This window comes from Dermacentor variabilis, chromosome 6 (assembly GCF_050947875.1).
Source record: "Dermacentor variabilis isolate Ectoservices chromosome 6, ASM5094787v1, whole genome shotgun sequence".
Taxonomy (NCBI): domain Eukaryota; kingdom Metazoa; phylum Arthropoda; class Arachnida; order Ixodida; family Ixodidae; genus Dermacentor; species Dermacentor variabilis.
Window position 1 is genome coordinate 179,774,353 of NC_134573.1, and position 23,646 is coordinate 179,797,998.

Here is a 23,646-nt window from a genome sequence, read left to right on the forward strand (position 1 = left end):
CGTGTCTGCTTTTCTGTTAGCGAAGGTGTATACGAAGGGACCGAGCACACATTGTGTTGCGCATTCAAGTGACCCCCCTTTGTTTCACACACTGTTCCCGGCCGCCAACGGCGCGATTACTCGCACAGCGTGTTGTGGATCGCACAATCGGGCACACGCACACTTTCTACCGGGAAACTTGCTTGCACAGTCGGCGCCCATTTAAATAATGCGTCGTTCGGAGCGGGAACTTTATAACGAGTGGAAAAGGCAAGCGAGGAGCGTTTCTTTCGAGTCGTGACACGGAGTCTCGCCTCGCTTGCGTGTGTATATATAGCACTCCACGCCATTCAGAGTTCGGAGGTCACCCCTCGTCCTAAACTGCCGGCGCCTTAGTTCCGCTGGGCGTCAGTTTTATGTCGCAAGACACGTTGAAGATATAGTCTACACCTTGAGAAACGAGAAGAACAGGGTTTGCGCCGCTGTCTTTGTTCCTACGACGTTCGAAATAGTCCTAGCAGAGTAAAAAAAAAAAAAAAAGAAGGCTCTAGAACAAAAACACATGAAAACTACTGCGAGTAGGAAATCAAGTCATAATTACTTGGGATCGAGGCCCGGCGTAGTTAAGATCAGGAACACAATTTCACGCTAGTAATGAAAGTGTACAGTAATTACTAGTGCGAAGCTTTCGTTCCGCTTGGTGTCTTGTATTTGTGTAGTTGCTGCAGCCTGACCCTTCCATTGTTTTTGCACACAAACTTTAGAACGTTCAATGAACTAGCCTACTGTCGAATTTTCATTGAAGCATACTTGACTTAGCCCTCATGATGACGCGTCAGACGATTGGTATGTCCCCGGATATATATATATATATATATATATATATATATATATATATATATATATATATATATATGTGTGTGTGTGTGTGTGTGTGTGTGTGTGTGTGTGTGTGTGTGTGTGTGTGTGTGTGTGTGTGTGTTGCTGTTGCGCGATTATGTGGACATTGTACGCCCATCGGCTAATCGGCCTTCATAGTTGGGAATGTCGACCACAAAAGTAGTGTCCCAGTGAACGCATCACTGGTCTGAGTAAACAAACAACAAATTACAAACTTGTACACATATTTTCGCTCACATGCATCCTTAGAGCACGAAGACATCTTACAGAATAGGGCATGATATTCAACGCCTTCAATTATTTTTTCTGAATTTTCTTGTATGCTGGCCACCTATCGTTGGGCGACTGGGTATGTGGCAATGCATATGCACTGATGGGTATGTGGCCATTCTGGGCCAGTCCTCGAGAATGGGACGGCGACCCCCGTCACCCATTCACCACAAGGAAGTGCCACCACCAGAAGCAGAGACGACTAGGAACAGAGTTGTTGTATATGGTTGTTGTGCCTACAAAACATGAGACGTATCCACATTGGGGGCTGTGCCAGGAATCGGGCAGTTTTACGTTGAATTAGCTGCTTATAATAAATCAGTTAATAAAGAGGTTTGACCATAATAAGGTCTTCTTTTTATTCTCCTTCTCTTTCTTCTTTTAATGATAATGATGATGATGGCTTCATACTATGCCTTGTATTCACACTGTGGTTATCCAAGAATTGTGTGCTTGAATGTTTACTTAATGTTTTGAAGTATTACATATTAGAATTAAACAAAAATAAAATAAAAAATAAATAAGGGAACATTCAAAAACTTATTCATTTAGTTGATTGTATGTAACCGCAAACATCATCAAACACGCTCCTGTGGCGTCACCGGCTCCTCCTCCTCCTCCTTCTCCTTTCACAATAGGTACGCGCCACTGTGAAACAAGGAATACAGAACCCTTAACTGCATTTACGTATACCTCGTGCTTCACTCGCTGTGCGCCTCCCTCCCCCCCCCCCCCTCCCAGCACCTCCCTTCCCCCATACACCTCTCTCATCACCATTCTTCTTTCGACAAGCACCACACACATCACCTTTGTCTTTTTGCATTGCTGCATCGACGCATCACTGTGTGCATCCGCATAAATTGCTGTTTGCATTTTTGCGTAGCCTGTGAATGGTGTACCAATTGCATAAGCATAAACATTGAATCAGATTAATGGTGTGACCTGTGCATTACATAAAACATATTGACTCACGTTAGCGTTGCGTAGTATCAAAATAAACACAGATGCACGCATCGCATTTAGAGGTATAACGCATAATTTACCACTTCACGAAAGCGTCACATTGAATGCAGAATGCGCGTTCAGATCTGTATTTTTGATCTGCTTCCGCAGTCTTAGTTGTTGTTTTCGGTTGTTAAATGATGAAGACATGAAAATAGTCCACCGAACAACCGCCTATCCTACTGACATAAAAGAGAAGGCGTATTACACATAAAATATTAAATAAGTGAAAGAGGTGCAGAAAACGAACGTCAAAGAAGAGACGCATCAAGTAGTTCAAGCATAAGCCTGCTATTTCATATTGAGAGCAGGCATCTCACTCTACGCACGGAGCTCATGAAACGACTGTCGTACGCGAAGGTCTAACCATACGCGCTGCGTAGTTTACGAGCGCAACCCTACAGGCGGCACACGGAAGGCTGTGCCACTACGTAAAACAAGTTACGACGCTGTAATTAAGGAATGCAAACCACTAAATTGTTGGTTCGGCACACTGCAGAAGTCGCACGAGCAAATCGTATAACGTGAAAAGGCGATCTCCGCAAAACAGCACAGTGGATAAGAAAATGTAGGGGCAGCTAAAGCGAAGCTAAATAGCTGCTTCTTTTAAAAAAAGATCGTATAATTTGCCATACGGCACATTTTATTGAATTGAAAGTGGTGCTGAATGTTTAGTTTCAGCAGAGAAGCTAGTAAAACAATGGTGGCACATGCGCCAGACATGACGATGTGCTCGTAGTGGCACCATGCGTCCCCTCCACAAGCAGAGATGAATCGGAACAGAGTCATCGTATTGGATTGGATTTCCTTCTTCGCTGGCGCGCACCCACTGCGGGGGATTGGCCAAGATTTGGATGCTACTAGGAAGATTTTGTTGGTACATAAACTGGTGAAAGTGTCATGTGGAAACGGATAAAAATAATGTGCGAAAACCTTAAGGAAAACGTCTTGAAACAACTCTGAATTCCTCCACGGCTGAGCAGACATTCCTGCAGTAGTTGCCAAGAGAGGAGGCTCCTAGAGCAAGGATACTTAAAATAGAGAAATTTAAACTAACTTGAGTGACCGTTAATAGGTACTCTTCTTCTTATGCCTTACCTGTCCCATACTGCCGAACTGTTCAAGAAAGCGCACATTATCAGCGTGGTTTCACACTAACAATGTCACTATGTCGCTTCTATGCAAGAAATGCAAAAATGAAAGAGAAACATATTAGAAAGCTTGGCAGGGCTCGAAATTAATGATGTTACATGTGCTACCAGCTATCCTGCATGGACGATGGACTGTCACTCGTTGCCATACGGATTATGGAAAGCAGATGCTACGATATCGGCTCGCTACCTTTCTAAATGAACTTCAAAATGAGGGCACTGATATAACAATGATAGCGGTAAAAGTGGTGTGAGACATTTTTGCGATGACTATGTTCCATGGAAAGGACAGTGTTTCTTCGTTTCTTTTTTCTCGCGAAGACGTTAACAGTAATTCTCTGACGTCAGACGTGTAATGTAACCTATATTGCGCATGCACTCCACAGTCCTTATTTGGTTTTGTTCGCCTGGCTTGAGGTGAAAAAGCTGCGTGAATAATAATAATAATAATAATAATAATAATAATAATAATAATAATAATAATAATAATAATAATAATAATAATAATCCTATTTTATGTGCACTGCAGGACGAATGCCTCTTCCTGCGATCTCCAATTACCCCTGTCCTGTGCCAACTGATTCAATCTAGCGCCTGTGAATTTCTTAATTTCATCACCCCACCTAGTCTCCTGCCGTCATCGACTGCGATTCCATTCTCTTGGCACCCATTCTGTAACCCTGATGGTCCACCAGTTATCCAACCTACGCATTACATGACCTGCCCAGCTCCATTTTTTTCTCTTAACGTCAACTAAAATATCAGCTATTCTCGTTTACTCTCTGATCCACACCGCTCTCTTCCTGTTTCTAAACGTTACACCTATCATTCTTCGTTCCATCGCTCTTTGCGTGGTCCTTAACTTGGTCTTGAGCTTGTGCGTCTGCTGTGTGCAAGGCCACAAAGGCGCTGTTGCGTTTGTTTAAGTGCGCCAGCCTGTATGACCACCTGTCACTGACTCAGTGGTGCGTACGTGTGTGCATAAAAGGGCAGACTGTCACTTTCTTTCTTCCTTCTCCTCTTTCAATCCTCTTTCCCGCTTCCCCAGTGCAGGGCAGCCTACACGGCTCAGCCTGGTTAACCTCCCTGCCTTTCCTCTGACTTATCTCTCTCTCTCTCTCTTTTGTCAATCTCCAAGTTTCTGCCCCATATGTGGCACTGCTGTCCAGCTCGGCCCTCGACGACCAGCTCAAGCTGACTAAGAGAGCTGAGAAGATGGCAAGAGCCAGCGGAGCCCTGGACTAAGGGCCCCGACCATTAGCGGTTCTTCTGATTATTCTTTTAATAAAGTTTATCTATCTATCTATCTATATGTTAGCACCGGTAGAATGCAGGGATTGTACACCTTTCTTTTCAATAATCTAGCAGTCAGGACCTTACAATGCCTGCCGTATGCACTCCAGCCCATTTTTATTCTTCTGTAAATGTCCTTCTCACGATCAGGGTGCCCCGTGAGTAATTGAATTAAGTAAACGGGCTCCTTCACAGACTCTAGAGACTGACTGGCGATCTTGAGCTCTTGTTTCTTTGCCAGGCTATTGAACATTATCCTTGTCTTCTGCATACTAATTTTCTACCCCACTCTTGCACCTTTTCTGTTCACGTCCTCAATCATATGTTGCGACTCGACCCCAGTGTTGCTGAACAGGACAATGTCGTCAAACCGAAGTTTGCTGAGATTTCGCCGTTGACCTTTACTTTTAAGCCTTCCCAGTTTATTATCCTGAATACTTCTTAAAAGCATGCAGTGAATAGCATTGGAGAGATTCTGTCTCCTTGTCTGACACATTTCTTTATAGGCACCTTTCTACTTTTCTTGTGGGGAATTAAGGTAGCTGTGCAGTCTCTGTAGATATTTTCCAAGATATTTACGTAAGTATCCTGTACTCCTTGATTACGTAATGACTCTATGAGTGTTAGTATCTCTACTGAATCAAATGCCTTTTCGTAATCTATGAAAGCTATATAGAGAGGCTGATTGTGCTCTGCGGATTTCTCGATTGCCTGATTGATGACATGAATGTGATCCACTGTAGAGTATCTCTTCCTGAAGCAAGCCTGTTCCCTTGGTTGACTGAATCACAGGGTTGCCCTTGTTCTATTAGAAATTATCTTGGTGAATATTTTATACAATACTGGAAGTAAGCTAATGGGTCTATACCTTTTCAGTTCTTTAACGTCCCCCTTCTTGCGGACTATTATAATGCTAACATTCTTCCAGTTCTCTGGGACTCTTGTAGTCATGAGACAGTTCGTATAAGGGCCGCCAGATTTTCAAACACGATGTATCCTTAATCTTTGATTAGATCGACTGTTATTCAATCTTCTGCGGTCGCTTTTCCTCGTTTCATGTCTTGCAAGGCCCTTCTAACTTCATCGCTAGTTAAGGAGCCTTTGTAATCTGTTCGTTACTACTTCGAATGTAGGTATCGTGGCTGCTTTGGGTACTGTACTCTCGGTACTGTACAGGTGTGTATTGAATTCTTCCGCTGCTTTCACTATATTTTCGTAATTGCTCATATTACCCTGCTTATCTTTCAGCGTATATATGTTGGCTTGACCTAGGCCAAGTTTTCTTCTCATTGACTTCGTGCTGCGCCCATTTTTTGCCGCTTCCTCAGTCTTTCTGACGTTAAAATTTCGAATATTCCTTATGTTCACCGTGTTGATCAGTTTTGACAGTTCCGCGAATGCTACCTGATCTCTTGAGTGGGACACTTTCATTCTTTGTCGTTTCCTTATTAGGTCCTTTGTTACTTGGGAGAGCGTACCTACTTGTTGCCTTGGTGTCTTACCTCACACTTCAATTGTTGCTTCTGAAGCCAGCCTAGTTACGGTTTCATTCATTACCTTCTTCAATGCTTCATCTCTTTGTTCTAAGGCATATTTGTTTGCAAGTACCGGCCTGAATTTGTCTCCTTTTACCCTTACTGCCTCTAGGTTGACCTGTTTCTTCTTGGCCAATTTTACTTTCTCTCTTCAAATTGAAGTCAATCCTAGCGCTCACTAACCTATGATCACTGCACTTTTACCCTACTTATCACTTCTAGATCCTGTACTATGCTGAGACCAGCAGAAAGTGTGAAATCAATTTAATTTCTTGTTTCACCATTAGGGCTTTTGCAGGTCCACTTTCTGTTGCTACGCTTCCTGAAAAAGGCGTTGATTATTCGAAGCTTATTCCTTTCTGCGAATTCTACCAGCATCTCTCCTCTAGCGTTCCTAGAGTCGACGCCGTAGTTGCCAATTGCTTGTTCACCAGCATGTTTTCTCCCTATTTGCATTGAAGTCGCCCATTACTACAGTATACTGAGTTTGTACTTTTGTCATCGCTAACTCATCTTTATGAAACTGATCTATGGCATCATCATCTTGACTCGAGATTGGAGTGTAGGCTTGTACTACACTTAATCTGTGCTTCCTATTAAGTTTTATTATGACTACTAAGACTACGAGTACGTTACTGTAACTTTTTTATTGTACTTCACCATTGCATCATTCTTCATTATGGCTATATACCTGTCATGTCCATTGCTGTCGTGTCGAGGAAGCATTCATCTGGTCAAGTTATAAATGTAGTAGCTTTTATGCAATGTTCCATATGCGAATAGAGATACGGTTGACAGGTATAGTTCGAAAGATAACTTAGACGGGCTTTTAAACACTGCGTACTGATTACAACTCAGATTAGACACAAAAAATCAAAAACAAGAATAAATAGCAGTACGGGGAAAATAAACGCCAGGTAGCGTGCGACAACTTTTAAAGTATTTATAGCTAAGTACATCTATGTTATCACAAAACTGAGCAAGGCGCTGGCGTTATAGTTGTGAATTTATGCTTTATCTCGTCTTTCCTTCTGTTAGACTTATTGTCATTTTCCCCAGAACAGGGGAAGCCAGCTGGTTTTACACATGGTTAACTTCCATTTTTTTTTTTTTGCATTCTTCCTTCTCCTTCTAGACGTGAAGACAATTCGCCGACTACGCTACATTGAGCGTTTCACACACTTTGTGGCTTTCGTAGTGAAAAATAGAGATTAATCGCGCTAAAGTACTGATATGCATTTCTTCCAAGTTTGGCTCCGGATAATGTGAATGCTTCGTGACGATTCATACACGTGACCCTCCCTATGTACGACGAAAACGAAAGCCTTAGACACAAAAGCACGCACAAAGTCAAAGTATCCAAGAATTTAGACGGTACTTTGCATTCTGAGTTCTTAAAGTCTATTGCAGGAATGGAAAATATGTAAAGAATTTGTCTCGAATCGCAACAAGCAAAATGATGTTTTCCATTATTCGACATTTAAAATTAAAGGGGAAAAGGAATTATACAATTTTTCGGAATATTGTTTTTTTAACCTCAATACTCACAATATTCGCACGTCTTAAGCAATCTGTTGTCGAGTGAGTAATTTTTGAACTCAAGCTGTGTATATATACATGTGTTTCCGCCTTGTATATAGCGTTTCCATGAATATACAGAGGAGAGAAAGAGAGGGAAACCAAACGTTTCTCAGATAGAGCAAACAAAACCAACGCATAAATAATGAAGTGGTCATTTTTAACTATTGCTTCTGAGCAAGCGTAGGTTGGGCAATCTCTCGGTTGTATGTAATACGGAATGACAGACAAAAAGATCAAACCAGGATTGTAAGGCAAAGCAGCCCGATTATGCCTCCTACATCCTCCCAGGTCGTAGCTGGCCAGTTTTCCCGCTGAAAACTCACTCATGATTCCAAAGCATTCTCTTGTTTGAATAATTAGGGGTCAGCCGAAGCACCTATGCTAATAACCGTGAAGAGAAAATGGGATGTTTCGTACGCCAACAGATTACAGCCCACTCGTCTGAGCGCTCGAAGCTGTGAAGACAACCTGGTTATGACCACTATGTACTAAATCACATGCTGGGTTTAACGAGCAGCTATTTTTTCCCGAAAACCAACATAGTTTTTGTTTCTTTGCTATTTTCTCTACGCTGTTCCTTCCGTCTTTCATTTCCCCTTCCCCTGGCCCCAGTGCAGGGTAGCAAACCAGAATCTCATCCGGTTAACCTCCCTGCCTCCCCCATCCCGTTTCTCTCTCTCTCTCTCTCTCTAATCACTTACGTACTTCGTGACATTTACAGATAATAATCAGTTTAATACAGCAAAAATAAGGAATACCTAACAGATTAAAAGCATAATAGATTATGAAATTTAAGGCTATAACTGTGTGAAGAATTATTAACCGCTTTCGAGCAACTCGACTACATTTATAATCATCAACTCTACCTCTAAAACTTCAACCTCCTCTCCCGCAGTTATGTTTCAACCACTTAAATTATATGCTGTTAGGCAATGTTGCTTCCTAGGTGATACTTTAGACTCAAATGTGAAATATAATAATAATAATAATAATAATAATAATAATAATAATAATAATAATAATAATAATAATAATAATAATAATAATAATAATAATAATAATAATAATAATAATAATAATAATAATCTTTATTTCCATCAACACTATGGAGGGGCCGTGGGTAAAAGCCGCTGAACAGCTTGGCTAGAGCCCACGGTCCCCTCTACAAGGCAGTACAGGAGCATACATGAAACATACAGGACTCTAACAAAAGACAGAAGCAAAATTGATTCGATTTAATGTATTACAAGGAAATCAATATTAAAATTGTTCAAGGACATAACATATCACGTGGCGCAATTCGCTAACTGTAGTAGGGCCTAAATCAATTCCACATTTATTCAGATTATTAAGAAGTTTAGGCAAAATATACGATAGCGTACCCATAGAATAGTTAGCACGAGGAGTGACCACCTTCCAGTATTCAGACTGACGTATGGTATAGGGTGTGCGCTTTATTTCCAGCTTGGCTAGGTTGCGAAAGAAATTTCGATTTTCTCTTAATTCGTGCTTCAAGGCAACAATTTGTCTATAGCTATACAATTTCCAGACAGGCTTTATATCTGCTTTAATGAACTGAGTATGTGTATGAGAATTGTAGGGGACATCAAAAAGAAGCCTAATTATCTTTCTTGTAGGATGTACACCTTTGTTAAGTTAGTTACTGTGGTAGATCCCCATACTAAAGAGCAGTAAAAGAGGTGAGAGTAAAAAAGAGGATTATATATCAGCTTTTTTACGCTGAAAGGTAATATCGACCTACATCTGGATAATATACCAACGACACTTGACAGTTTAGTGCAAACAGAATCTACATGAATATCCATAGCATATTTTGCGAAATCGTGACACCAAGAATTTTAATACTACTTACTGTTTATATTTTTCTTTTGCCGTAGATAAAATCTACGTTCATATTTACCTGTTTTGATTTCGATCTAAATAGCACAGCCTTAGTTTTGTTGGTGTTAACTCCTAACTGATTTGGTACAGACCATTCTAGAAGTTTTACAAGAGCGGAGTTTGCTATGTAGCTGACTTGCTCACAGTCTGTAGCGCAAAAAAAATATGCTGGCATCGTCGGCGTACAATATATATTTGGCTTCAGTGCATGTATTTACCAGATCATTTATATAGATATTAAAAAGAAAAGGTCGAAGAATGCTGCCTTGGCACTCGTCTTGCAATCGGTTTGTGGTCGGAACAGTGCTCACCTATTTGAACATACTGCCGCCGATAGCCAAGGTAAGATTTTATAAGATTCCGGCAATGGCCACGCACTCCATACAATCCAAGTTTTTTGAGTAAAATGGAATGAACAATGCAGTCAAATACTTTCGTGAAGTCAATGTACAGGCCCAGTACAACCATCTTACTTTAAAACTGTGATAAAATAAATTATTTTTTGTTTTATCAAGGCTAGTTCCGTAGACCTATGCTTTCTAAACCCAAATTGAGCTGGGGTTAAAAGGTCATATTTCTGAAAAAAAAATTGAAAAGCGCTCATGAATAATCTTTTCTAAACCCTTTGAAAATATTGGCAACAATGAGATAGGGCGATAATTCTTGATTTCATTTCAATCACCTTTCTTAAACAATACTTTAACCTTAGCCACCTGCATTCTTTGTGGGAAAACGGCACTTGAGAAACAAAGGTTAAATATATGGGTAAGAATAGGTGCGTTCAGATCCATAATATGTTTAAGAAGTCGAATTTGCATACCTTCAACGTCACAACTAGAGCTGTTTTGAAGAGACATAAAAACAGACCGAACTTGTTCTTCGCTAACGGCCTCAAGAAAGAAAGTTCGCATCTAAAAAAAAAAATAACATATGGGATAAGAATCCTAATGATTGCGCGGCGATAACTTAGCGGTCCTACTTTACTATCATTATACTACGCCTTCATTCACAGCCATATTGCTTACTGTGTATTATCCTGGGGTAATACGTATTCCGCACATTTACTTCCATTACATCATCTGCAGAACCAAGCCATCTGGTTAATCACCTTCAGTCTTTTCCGCGCCAACGCCCTTGCACTCCTACGGGAATATAAAATCCTTCCGGTAATACTTATGGTTAAATATCACCTAAGCATTACACTATTCAAGACTATAAACAACCTCACTCCAATTAATGTCTTTAACACGGTATACCTTTATAATTCGAATGACGCTAGGTTTGGTTTGAATAACAACTTTCTGCTACCAAAAGTACGCAGTAACTATTTAAACCAGACGGCCCAATTTGCAGCTGTAGCATTCTAGAATAACCGGCCTAACGATTTAAAACAATGTGCATCTTTTGTTACATTAAAAAAAGACTAATCATGTTTCTAATAAAAGGTTGAGTTCACGATTCATATGTTTACTAGTACTGTTTTGTTGTATGTTGTATGGCTTACTCACTTCTCTTCATGCACCTCGAAAGAGGAGGTCCCGTTGCAGCCTTAACCTATGGGACCTCCTTCTGTATACTCAACCCAATATTTATTTACTTATATATTTATGTTATTATACATACTTTCAAGACCCGAAGGCATTACTGAAAGGAGTGGTAACAAAGCAAAGTAATATGCAGACAATTATATAAAAAAACAATGTTAAGCGATAGCGGGGTAGATTGCTCTTTTGAATGAAGATGTGTCTGGCGATGTGAATGATGGAAGCAGGAAGGTGGTTCCAGTCCACACTTGTGTGGGGTAAAAAAAGAGTCATGGTATTTGTTCGTTCGGCAGGATGGGACGGCAACTTTAAATCTGTGGTCAGGTCGGAATGAAACATACAAAGGTAATATAAAGATAAGTTGGTTCTTGAGCACGTGGTTAGAATGATAAACTTTGTGGAACAGGCAAAGACGAGCACATTTGCGGCCTAATAAATGATCTGGCAGATTCAGGATTTTTTTCATGCATGTTACACTGGAATGGCGGGAACAGTTAGGTAAATTAAAGCGAGCTGCTCGATTTTGAATCGCTTCAACGGTAACGTTTAGTGAGGCTATTGTTATCCCAAACGGCAGATGCGTATTCTAGTTTTGAGCGAACTAGGGTTTTGTAGAGTGTGAAATTTGCAGAAGTAGGAACAGCAGAAAAATTACGACGAAGATATCCTAACATGCGATTGGCATTACGAGTAATATAATTAGCATGCATATTCCATGACAGATCATTAGTTATGTGAAGGCCAAGATATTTGTGAGCTTTAACAGATGCTAATAAAGTGCCATTCAGTACATATCTGCACTGATTGCCATTGCTGGCCGTACTTGATATGAGCATCAATTTACACTTGCTTGCGTTAGGTTCATGAACCATTTGTTAGACCAGAGTCACGCATTGTAAAGATCCCCTTGCAGTTCATCTGAATCATCAGGATCAGTGACTTTCCGGTATATTACACAATCGTCTGCGAACAGAATAATTGATGATGATGTTACATAGTTAGGAAGATAAATAATATAAATCAAGAAGAGTAATGACCCCGAGACGGAGCCCTGTGGCACTCCGGGGGTAACTGCTGACAAAACAGATAATTGGTTATTGGTTGTGACATATTCACTTCGATTAGAAAGAAACTCTTTAATCCAACGGAACATATTTAAGTCACTATTAAGCTGATTAAATTTATGGATAAGTAGATCATGACATACGGTGTCGAAAGCTTTGGCAAAATCCGAAAAAGTACAGTCAATATCGAATCCTTCATCTAAGGCGGCGAACAAATCATTAATGAAACAATGAAGTTGAGTATCGCATGAAAACGTTTTCCTAAAGCAAGGTTGAGATTGATGGAAGAACGAGTTGCTTTCCATGAAATTGATGAGGTGAGAATATATTACGTGTTCAAGAGTTTGTATGAAATGCTAGTTAATGAGATGGGTCTCTAGTTCTCGGGACAATCTGCGTTACCTGATTTATGGACTGGAACCAGTCCATTTTCCAGTCTGTAGGAAGCGACGAGCACTGTAATGACTGAGTAAACAGTTTAGATAGAATAACAGAGGAAAATAATGCCGCACATGTTAACATTTTTTAATTAAGAAGATCAGGACCTGCAGAAGATCACACCTTTTGATTATCAATCAAATGGTTAATAACAACCCATTCAATTGATACGGTATCCATAGCACAAAACCAACAAAAATGAATATTCGGTCAATCGGTAAGGTTATTATAAAAAAATAGGGTAAACAGTTCATTTAACACAGTGCAACACAGGTTTCTGTCAACATCCCTGCCATCAACATGAACTAACTGAATAGAGTCAGCTTTCTTGTCGCCAACAATGCTTCAGAATTTGCGTGGTTTGTTAGTAAGAGGGACGCCAGTGTGATATTAAAATAAGTTTTTTTAGCATTGCTAGCAACATAAATGTACTCGGCTTCTACACCGTGATAATCATCCCAGCGGCCAGCAAGTTTGTCTATTTCGCACGATGGAAAATACGTTTCTTTTTGTTGCGTAATCGCTTAAGGGAATTATTAGACCAGGGCGAGCGTGAGCTATAATGAATCTGCCTGGGAGGTATATACCGGTGGATTAAGTAGAAAAATTTATTTTTGTAGAGCTGCCAGTCTACTTCGACAGAGCGTTCATCAAATTTAGTAATGCAGTCGCTGGTAAAAGTTTCTAGTTCACTGGTAATTGAGGGTATGTGAGCGCGGATATAGTCAACGATAATTTTAGATGGTCTTTCGGAAGATACAACCATGTTCAGCGTGAAATTAATAATCAAGTGATCACTTACGCCCTGGAGGTAAATCAATTTCGAAACGAAGTCAGGCACTGTGGTGAAAATAAGGTCCAGGATGATAGATGACGTAGAATTTGTACGAGTAGGTTCGTGTGCTAACTCTGACAAGTTAAAGTCTGAATAGAGATTCAGAAATTGTGCATCCTTGGATGAGCTTTTTGTAGAGCACGGAAAACGAGATCACTTTTCCACAAAATGTTAGGAAAATTAAAGTCCCTCAGAATAAACAAAGCTGACGTATAGGATACCGAACAATTAAGTTGTTTAGAACATCATGTAAATCATCGCAGAAACATTTGGTGCTGTTGGGGGTCTATAACAAGCGCAAGAAATGCAGTCACGATTGTACATAACAACACGTACGCACACAAGCTCTAAAACAGACACTACCGGAACATTCGACGAATAAAGTTGATTATTCACGGCGATTAGAGCACTCCCACCAGCGCGAACATCACGGCCCTACCGGTAGATCTTATAGCTTTTATCAAATTCAAAAATTTCACCGTCTTTTATTTTTACTTAAAGCCAGGTTTCTGAAAGGACAACTATGTCAGCTGACCATGCGTCAATGCGAGATGATAAAGTTGTTCGCTTATTGAGTACACTGCGTGCATTGGTGAAAAAGATTGAAACACCATTTTATTTTTTTAATGTTATTCAGAATACCCCTAAAGGCCCTCTCGCAGGAGGGTATTACATTGGGGGGGGGGGGGTGCAGTAACGTATACAGATGACCTATAATTCGAGAAAAAATGGGAACTGATAAACTATAATAATAATAATAATAATAATAATAATAATAATAATAATAATAATAATAATAATAATAATAATAATAATAATAATAATAATAATAATAATAATAATAATAATAATAATAATAATAATAATACAAGGCCAATAAGATTGTCGTAGTATTAATAATATAGAGAAGTGTACAAAAAGAGAATACGAATCACAAGCACACAAAAATGGAGGGTAATCTGGTTTATAGAAAGCACACACGCCATTAATGTATAACAAATCAGAAAACAACACAACACGTGAACTTAAAAGGAAAAGGCAAATCACCGCAATAAATATAGGAACAATAAACATAAAAATATGCATGTTACACAGAAGGCAAGAACATTTTTTGACACCATTTGTAGTGTGAAAAAAAAAAGGGGGGGGGACATGAAACATGAGAGGCTTACGCACTTTCATTCATGGTTAGAAGTTTCTGAAATTCATTTATGTCGGTGACGGTTGCGATGTCTGATGGCAAGTTATTCCACTCGGTCATTGTGCGCGGTATGAACGAACTAGCGTAAGTTAGTGTGCGACACGTGAAGCGTTAGATCTTAAAAGGATGATCACGGCGGGGAAAGATGGCAGGGGGTGGCCTAAAGAAGTCCTCGCGAAGTGATGCATGATGGTAGAGCTTATGCAGAAGTGATAAGCGAGCGATTTTACGGCGACATGATAACACTTGCAGTTCAGCACGATTCTTCAATGAAGTGACGCTGGTGTGACATGAGTAATCCCAAAAAATAAAACGCACAGCACGGTTCTGCAGGGCTTCGATGTTTTTAATAATGTAGTCTTGATCGGGATTCCAATGACTGAGGCATATTCTATTTTAGGATCGATTAAAGTGATATAAGCCAGTTTACGTAAGTGCGATGGGGTGTGTTTTAAGTAACGCTTAAGAAACCGAAGTGAGTGGTTTGCTGAAGGAAGGGTGACGTTAATATGGTAATGAGGACAGGTCAGACTGAAAGTTAATTCCAATATATTTGTACGTGGTCGTAAGTTCCCCTGAAGTATTATTTAGCAAGTAAGACGTTGGAATGCGAGAAGCTTTTTTAGTGAAAGAGATCAACTTAGTTTTTGATGGATTTAGTGTCACTATCCATGTTGTGCACCACGAAGTTAAGAAGTCAAGGTCAGATTGCAGAGATTGCTGGTCAGCTTCAGAAGAGATGTTGCGGTAAATAACACAATCGTCGGCGAATATCCAAACTCTAGATTTGACGGTGGAGGGTAAGTCACTAATATAAATTAGGGAAAGCAATGGACCAAGCACACTTCCTTGAGGAACACCAGATGAGACTGGGACGAAAGGAGAATTAAAGTTATTGACCGACGGGAACTGTTGTCTACTGGAGAGGAAGTCTTGCACCCACGCCAGAACAAGTGGGTGAATATTAAGCTAAGTTTTAGTAAGAGTCGGTGGTGAGGAACTCGATCGAACGCTTTTGAGAAGTCAAGGAATATGGCGTCAATTTGGATGCCGGCGTCCAGTAACGAGTGTAAATCCTGAGTAAATCCTGGAAGTCGTGTTTCGCATGAGAAGCGCTTGCATAAACCGTGCTGGTACTTGAAGATGATGTTGCGTTACTCTAAATATGTAATTACTTGTGAGTGTATAATGTGTTCGAAGAGTTTACAGATGGTACTAGTTAAAGATATAGGTCTGTAGTTAAGTGGGGACGAGCGATCCCATGATTTAAATATGGGCACTACTTTTGCTATCATCCAATCCTGAGGAATGGTGCCTGATGATTATGACAGAGAAAAGATGGCTGCCAAGCAATGGCAGATACGAGAAGAAATAAGATTAAGTATTTTGTTGTTGAAGCCATTATGATCAGATGCAGATGAAGTTTTTAATTTTCCTAGTAAAGATAAAATACCAGCTTCGTCAATTATTATTTCAGTCATATTAATACCGGAAACATCATCAGTGTTAGGGCATGTAGTAATATCCTCAAGAGTAAAAACTGATGAGAATGAATGATTTAATAACTTAGCACAGCAATAATTTGCAGATCGGGAAGATAGCTATGCCCACCTATATGCACAATATGTACCACCTTTGAAAATAATAAATGTTTTGTTGATTGATTGATTGATTGATTGATTGATTTATTTATTGATTGATTGATTGACCCAAAAGCTTTTTCGATAAGGTGAATCTTGAGCGAGATGGGTGAAATCGTTTGATCTGTCAAGCTCAGTTTCATGGACCGCGCCGAGCTTTAGAACTAACTAGTCAATACAAGAACACAAGTGAATACTAGGCGCGAGGTTGTATAAAAAATTAAATATAATAATGAACATCAGGGGCATTCCTCATCCATGAGATATGGTCACTGAGTACACGTGTCAAGGGTTGGTATATGAACAAATAAATATAAAGGTAAATGCTACGTAGTTCTACATCACCAGGCGTCTTACCCTGACTGTCATATAATAAAAAAAAAATATATACGGTATTTGCAAGCAGCAGTCTGGGTAAGTCTACATTGAACCATGTTTTGAAACATAAGTACGTGTTTCACCGTTTGTCTCAACCGTTAACGTCAAGTGTAGTAACAAACTCCGTTCCGTTCATGTTTAATTTGCGCAACAATCATGCACACAAGACAGCGGGACTAAGCTCAGTTGAACTAACCCACAGTCCCGTTCGTCCATTCTGTCGTTCCTTTCAGTGCACAGAGCAATAAGCTTCACTATCTCCACAAATAGGTCACAGCCGAACGTGCAGCAAGCACAAATGACAGCTCGCTCTCTGCGCAGAGTAGCTGCTGTGCACGCCCACTACACGGAACTTCCATGCGTATTCTGTTCATATAATACAGCGTGCACGGATATACGACCTAATGAGACGGTCACTACAATTCTCTGGCGCAATGCACATCCAATTCTGAGCGCTGTCTTTCTGCTGCACCTAATGCGCGCACGGTAGCTGTACAGAGCCCCGACACGGCGCACTTGCAGCTTATGCGGGCTTCGCAAGGCACAGCCACATAAAAGAGCTTGTTTACAAGCGCCGTACGAGACGCAATTCTCGTCCAAGGCCGAGCGAGGCACGGTACAACAAAGGCAGACCGAACGGCAGACGTTACAGGCAGCTAATCGCCTTAGACGCCCGAGCACTTCTTTTAGCACGCTTTACCGGCTTCTCCGCGCGAACACGGTTCTCGGGCGCGAGTTAAGGATGGCTGCAGGCTAGCGCGACGGGTGCTCCTCGCCGGAATAACAACAAGAAACAAAACGGGGCCAAACGGAGAAGACAATGGTGGCCACGTGCCACTAATAACAAGCGTCATGTTTAATGCCATATACGAACCGAACTCGCTCGTCGCGTGGCCCGAAAGCAGCGGCCCTTTGATATGGCGGCGCTAAGCGAGCACGTTCGTTTGCGAGGCGCCGACGCACGTAGATTCGAGTCCGCACCCCGAGACGTGAAGGACAGACGCCGCCGCCGTCGGCGCCCCTGCCGAGTGCATTAGGGCGTTGCTGGCGCTCCTTCGAATCGGCGAAACAAAACGTGGGCGTTGGATAGCGACAAGCTAATCAGGGACGGCACCGGTGGGAGGCTGGGTGCCTGTCCGAAAGCACTTGTCCTCCCCCCTTTCACTGTGGAACGCTGGCGCCTGCTGACTGCGGCAGCTGAGTTCCGCGTTTTAGGGCTAAGGAGGCGTGCAAGCGCCGGCCGAGTAAACTGTCTCCTCGTTAAACGCTGCGCTCCCTGACACCCGCTGTAGGAATGACGAGAGATGATTTCTTGAATGCGACTGTCACGGAGCATTCCGCTATAGCCATAAGAGGCACGCCACTTTGGCGGCGCGTTTTTCCGAGCTAAGTAGGCGTCAGGAAGCGTAAAACAGTTTGAAACTGCGTAGGAAGGAACCTGTAGCACACTGACTGCTTCCTAATACAGGAAAGAGGAGCGGAAGTAAAATTTTATGTCGTCTTTGACTCTGACCTCTGGACAACCTTTCGTTAAAAGGAGCCAAGAGGATGTGAGAAGTTGGACGCCGTGCGTCCGCTGCTGGTTCTACGCTAATATATGCTGTACGGTGCCGTTGGTCTTCCGGGTCTTCAGTCAAATAAATCTTCGCTCGCGGGCATTCCATTATCGAACACTGAATTGAGCGTATACTTGATGAAATTTTCCGCTTCAAGTGCTTTTGATTTGGCATGCGCTTGTTAAAATGTGCCGAGATGCTTTTAAAAGACGGAGCCGCTCTCTGATATTTAGCACTTCCATCAGCTCTGATGCCTCGTACCTCTTCGCGCCTTCAGCAGCTGAGCGATAACGCTTCTAAGAGAACCTCCAATAGCTAGCATGCCCACGCCTCTCAGTAGATACTTAGGCCTGCGCGACAGGCATTGGATAAACGCTTCGAGGAGCTTCGAGAAATCTTTGGCACAGCGTGAATACCACGCGCGCCCAGGAGTGCTTGCGCTAGTGTCGGCTTTGTCAAAAGGATAATAAACAGATACGTGCACCAGCAAGCCCGAAGGCAAAGAAGTGTAAATCCGCGTAAGAGTGATGGTAATCTCAAGTGCGCTCCTTTACTGCGAAGCATTGTATATACGTGGCGGGAAACAGGGCTCCGTCAGCAGGATGCCGTCGCACGAGCGCTGTCACTCTAGAGCCAATCTGACAAGGAACACAAGCGTGACGCGGCTATAACACACGTGGCGGCCATGGGGGCCGGGAGAGGAGAAGCCAGGCTGTTTTTTTTTTCTTTATCGCTGTTGTTGTTTCTCCGGTTGGCTCCGCGAGTGGTTGGCTCTCTGTTGCCCTAGGCACGTCACGACCGCGAGCGCTTTGCTCGCCCTCGCCGCTATGTGCGTGTATTTTAGCGCGGGCGCACGCTGTTGTAGATGGCATACGCATAGTCTCCGCCTTAATGCCCCTAAATACTCCGCGTTATTACGCCTTGCGCGTTCTACAGAACACCACGCTATCCAGGCAGGCAAAGATGGTAATGCGGCCGTTTTAGTCGAAACAACAGTGACGCACGCTGCCGCTGCGTCGTGAGCGGCAACACCAAACAACGCCTCGGCAGGTTCGTCTACCGGCAAGGGTGCATAGCGTCGGGAACGCACCGCGCGCGTCGCGTAGAAATGATTCGACCGGCTTCTACTGCACGCAGTTCAACTGTCTCGTCAGAGTGAGGTAAAGCTCTCCTAATTACGCGGAAAGCGAAGCCGAGCGAGGAGCCCGAGGCTAAGGAAAGACGAGCCAAAGGATGGGAAGCTCCGCGCGCTCCCAACGCCGAGCCGAGGCCAGGAAAGACTCGTTGCCTCGCTCCATTACGCAGCCGCGGGAGCAAGGAAAGACGATCGTTCCGCCACACACCGGCTGCGTCGCGTGTCGCGCCGTGTACGCATGCACGCTGCAAGACGACGCTCGGAAGAAAAGCGGGTGGCCGTGGATCTTCGGAATGAATGGAGAAACGTGTGCGCGTATAAAGCGCACGGTGACATTCGACGCTTTCGCGTGTCGTCGTAGAAAGATTATGCACGACTGCACTGGCCCTTTGTGCGCGAGCTCTGCTGACGAGGGACTGCGCAACCACGGGCGCGTGTTGTTACGCTAGCAGCGTCGCGACCAGGCCCGGTCGTACAATAATCGCGGAAGTGCGCGGCCCAGCGCAAGAGCGATTATATGCTGGCCGGAGGGAACTATTTTCGGAAATGGGAGACCATGTGTCCCAGCGGTTGCGAATGTGCGCCGGAAATGAACGCGGAGGAATGCATATTGTGACGTTAATGATAGCCATCGCAAAAAAGATATCGTTCTCGGTAACGTGGTGCTGCCTATATGATGCTGGGAAAGAAAACACGACGTCTTCTTGAGAAGGTAGGCTGTTCTACAGAGGGGGTGCTGAGGGGAAGTGAATGAGTCCTGGAAATTGTGGCGACGGTACTACGGGACTAGCAGCTGCAGCAGCCGCGGAATGTAAACGAAATTCAAAAGAGACACAATAGAACACGTTTGGCGAAGCCATCGGCTTCATCAAACGATCAGAGTCACCACGAAAATGTGTCGTCATCCCGAAAGCTTTCGCAGCACTTGTATTAAAAATAATCTTCCGCGACAAACAGACGTCAGTCTGACCTATGGTCTCTTAAGCAACGTACTCAAGCTGCACAGTTCAATAAGACGTTGTAGATCCCTTCGGAATCAAAGGAAACGTAATGGTGGGTGCACTGGTAACAGAGCTCATGACAGTTCGGAAACTTGCTTTATTCTAATGTCCCAGTCCTTCACAAGGGGCTTCTAACGAGGACTCAAAAGACAACTGCCGGCATTGAGCTGATTTAGAGGAAACACAAAGAAACCAAACGTGTATGCAGTTGACTCTCCCCCCCCCCTTCTCCCACCTGCACCCCCCCCCCCCCACACACACACACAGAACTTGAAGAGTACCAAGGGGATCTTGAGTTTCCACAACGCACCGGTATCCTCTTAGATTGTCTACCGCTGGTCCTGTCTTGTCTTCCTTCTTGTGTTCTCGTTTTTTACGCCTTAAATCAACCACAAATTCTTACAAACTGGTCCAAATTTCAGTTCGTTTTGGCATGACTCACATTTCTGCAGTGAAACGTGAAAAAATAAAGATGCGACCGTTACTGATCGCTGGAAATGGGGAACCGGAAACATTGAGAAGAGGCTCGGCATCTCCGCATGTTCCGTGGTGCACTGAAAATCTTGGAAGCCATGATCGGGGATTTGCACCTTATCTCCTAATCAGTAAGTGCACGCGTCGCGTGCTCAGGCGCTAATTAAAGGATGGTAATAAAACATTAGACAATCATTAGCCATGCAGTCCTACCAAGAGAGAGAGAGAGAGAGAGAGAGGGATAAAAGAAGGCAGGGATGTTAACCAGTCAAAAGTCCGGTTGGCCACCCTGCGTTGGGGAAGGGAAAAAGGGAACAGAACGATCGCTTCAATAATATATCCCACTCATTTATAACCACGTTAGCTTAAGTGAAGTTTCGTTAAAGTACGTAGAGCATCGGCGCTGGCTTTGGAATGTATGTGAGCGATACGAATGTACGATTCATGTCTGAACGAACCTCGTTGAGTGATTCCAGACCTGGTGGCAATCAGCTGCAGTGAGGTTTCACAAAATAAATCCGACGCGTTACGCTATTACACCGAGGTAACCAGATTACGGTATTGGAGCGGAGTGAATATTAATCGTGTCAAGTTTCGTGCCTTGTCGAAGAGTTCAATGCAGTGAGGCAATATTTAATGGTTGAACATACAGCGCTGCAATGGAGTCCTCCTCCGTTTACGTTCAACCTGTATCAGAGCCATCGACGCCGGTAATGAACTTCGAAGGAATTATTCGGCACACGACACTGCCGCAAACAAAATTAAACAGCCTTCACGCGTGCAGGATATTGTCGCATGCGCACAGACACTTCCCACGAGGGCGGCAGAGACGCGCTGCGGCAACCGCCCATGCGCACACGATCACGCAAGCACAAGTGCGTGTACAGGAACACACATTCGAATTATGTTGACACGCACACTTGCGCTAACGCAGAACACACGCACATATATATATACGTTGCATAAAGAGGCAGTTGGGTGGGTCAGATAGCGTGGGAATGCAAGGTCGAGAAGAGAGGAAAAGGACAGACGTGAAGTGCGGCGAGAGAGGAAAATCGACATAGTTCCCATCGCGGTATAATGACGAGGAACACTTGAGTCCCCGTGCACGGGAGCTGAAAGCAGGCCGGCAATGCTGAGAAAAATGTTGGGGCGATTGTGCGAAGGTCCCGGGGCATGATATTCGAACCAAAGACAAGTAATGCCTTCGCGTAATGTTCTCCTTAAGGAAATAAAACGGAATATATACATTGTCCTGAGTAACGCGAGCGAGGCACTCAGAATTGCATCTCTTTATAGTTTGAGCACTTGTATGCATTTCACTTGCTTGGTCAGCGAGCCCGGAGTGAGCTAGCATACAGCTCAGAATAAAAGGGCGCTGTCTACCTTGTTGCGTCTAACAGAAAAGTAAACTTGTATTGCATGCCGAAAACTATGGCCGCAACGCACCAGCGGCTCGGCAACGCGCAGAGAGAGGAGGCAGAGGCGATGCAAGTCAGCTGTCCTTCGTCACTCGCTCATTTTCCTCCGCGCGCTGCTTCGTCTCGAGGCACGACGCAATAACAGCGTTCCTCCTTCTCTCAGAGCTCCAGAAAGCGAGGTCCAGGGGTCGCAGACGAGGTCACGACCCGCTCGTCATGTCCCGTCAGCGGCTCCAGACAGGCCCGCTGTGCGCCGAGCACTGAAAACAGTAGCTCCTCCCGGCGCACCCTCCGGCGTGAGAGGGGCGGGAGATTGGAGTTATGTCAATTGTAGCCGCCGGTCGCGTCGGCTCCCGTTGCTGCTGTCCTTCCTCCCGGCTGTCAGCGCACTACCGTCCCAGATCCTAATCCGCGTGTAAACAGGCTACTAAGGGCATACGTGAAGGAACAGCCCCGGTAGCGCGTAGGGTGTTCCTATAAAGGGACCTGCGCGATGAGACAGCGAGGATACTTGAAGCAGGGCGAAAATAGGACAAAGGAAGTACACACGGATCTTTTGATAAAAGCCAAAGACACGCCGATGTGGGTGGAATTCATTGGAGGCATAGCGTGGACACTGTGCGCTGCTTGCAGTTCACTTACACTGCAGGCATTTTTAGTACACTTTTCTTATCGGTTTTCGATTTGAAAAAGTGATTTCTCAGCTGCCCTTGGTTAGATGAACTGAGCCGGTAACTGTGCTATTTTCGGCAGTGGAAACTATGACCAGCTGTATGGAGATATTCAGACTGTTTCACTTCCTTTCGTAAGGCTGCGTTGTTAGCAAGGTAATGCAATCACTACGCTGCCTCGAGGACTCCTGCCTTCTTAATCTACGCCTGTGTATACAAACGCTTTTCCGAGCATTTGCCCTTCGCTTTGGAACAGATGGAGAGAGAGGAAGTATGCGTAAAGAGTTCTTGCGCAATAAATAAAGGAACACCCTCAGCCGTCTAGATAGGTGGACTGTTGCATGCCAAAGTGTGCAGTGGTGAAGTAAAGAGCAGGTGCACGAGCGTTTCTCTGAAGTTTGCGAAATGTTTTCCGAGAAAACGTTTGACTTTATCCGTTGTTCAGCTTCGAAAACTTCGCACGCTATGGCATCTATCAGAATGACGCGGCGGCTTCTTTTGAAATAGAAGGTGGCAGTGATAAATGATGGAACGGCGACTGCGGAACAAATGAGGCGGATCAAAGATAATTAATGAGCGTGTGCAAACAATCATTTAGCGCTTGAAGCAGGTCTGGTGAGCGTGGGTCCACAGAGGTAAATACCGCCTGGGAAGCTGCATGGTACTTCGCCAAAT

The 23,646-nt window shown here is 43.4% G+C and overlaps 1 long non-coding RNA gene across 1 annotated transcript in view; it reads right to left on the reverse strand.

Annotated features, from left to right (window-relative positions):
• LOC142584457 (uncharacterized) overlaps positions 1–23,646 on the reverse strand; it is a 178,128-nt gene that overhangs the window by 53,568 nt on the left and 100,914 nt on the right. The window lies entirely within an intron of this gene.